Here is a 1,867-nt window from a genome sequence, read left to right on the forward strand (position 1 = left end):
CCTTGGTTTTTGTTTTGTTTTTATGAAGAGATAATTTAATATTAAATGTTTATAACGAATTTTAATTTTTATTATGTAATTATTATTTTATTTTCTAGTGTCACCTGGAAACCTATTAATATCCACTGAATTAGAACCCCTTCTCATTCATACTGAAAAATCCTGTATAATATTAAAATAAATATCGTAATATTAAGTTTTGCCAGCCCGAGCCTTCGATCCCTCGAGGTTTAACAAACTGTTTTTTTTATTTCAATATCCGTGGAAAGCTGACTATAATACGCTGCGATAAATAACTATTCTTCATCTCGTTTCTACTTTTTTATTTTACGTCTTTCAAAGTGAAAGGTAGAATAATTATTTATTTCAAGGATATTAAAAAAATTGAAACGAGTTGTCTGTTAGCCCGAATGCATGGGCTTACAAAACTGGTATTATTTTCATTATTATTATTTTAATATTCGTTGAAAATTGTCTGTAATCCGATGTTATGCATGATTTTTCAGTTTTCCTGAGAACTGGCTCTAATCCAGCAGTTGTTAATCAGTTTTGAAACACTACTGGAATAGTTTTTCTTCTGGTGTAAAATCCCTCCCTCCTTTCAACTATTGAATGAACCATGTGTAATGTGTATGTATGACATTTGAAAGAATTCTATTCAAATACATATTTTCTTAAATTGTCTTCTTTGTTAACCAGTTAGATATGACAATCTTTCCAGGGATATAAAGGGATAAAACAATGACCTATAATTTGTTGTACATCCCCAATGATGAAACACAAAATTAGTGATTAAAACGTTTGGCACTCAACTAAATGAACCAACCAATCAAATTCATTAAAAGTCCCAAAGATTGTTCAACAAACGAATAAGAAAACGTTATTAAGACTTTGGGGAATAGAAATATAAACAGTCTCCTCCCTCCCTGCAATCTTTCACAATCTTGGTGCAACAAGGAATCAGGGACAATCAATGGCATGAAGATTAGTTTTTATCTTTGAGAGTCCCCTCCCTAAAGCCATAGAGCTACAAAACGAGGAAAATTTTGTCCGTTAAATGTACGTGCATGCAGTAGTAAGTTTTCCAGGGGGTTGAATTTTGGAGGATTTTTGCTACTCCCTACCCCCCTCCCCTTTATACACCACCCTCAAATAAGCTAATTATAGAGACTGTATTCTTACATCTATTAAAGTACCCGTCAGAATTGAAATATCATATCATTTAAATTACTTTTTCGCCAACCGCTGAACCTATGTTTTGAGAAGCTTCACATAGGTCCGTAGCTGGTTTATGTAATTTGATTAAATTCAATCCCAAGATTCTAGTTCCATGTACAGCTGTTGTGATACTTTAGTTAGAAGCGACCATGGAACCCACTTTCTATAAGTTGTTACATTGTAAAGTTCCAAGTACCTACACAATTGATAAAAATCAGGCAGGGTAATTCATTTGTCAAAACATTGAGAAATATGTACCTTATATTTCAAAATATTAGAATGACAAATTATTTTAGCATTTAATTTGTCTCATTACATTAAGAATATCGTTCTTATTAGATTGTCTTATACTTTTTATATAAAATGTCTCAACTTATTCTATATTATAAGCTGGTACAAAATTCTATTAGTTTCTAATAACTATGGTGCTTAATAGAGAGAAAGATCAGGGAGAAAGGTGACAATGGGCTGTTTATTGCAAAAGTCCCTAAAGTTTTATAAAACCTTTTCTTATTCGTTGGTTCAATAACTTTGGGGACCTTTATTGCATTGTGATTTGTAGATTTATTAAGTTGAGTGTTCAAACGTTTCAACAAATAATTGTAATCTATAGAAGGGGTGATTTTGTAAACATCATTGGGGATGTACA

This window comes from Acartia tonsa, chromosome 7, assembly GCF_053477335.1.
Source record: "Acartia tonsa isolate MP-2025a chromosome 7, ASM5347733v1, whole genome shotgun sequence".
Lineage (NCBI taxonomy): Eukaryota > Metazoa > Arthropoda > Copepoda > Calanoida > Acartiidae > Acartia > Acartia tonsa.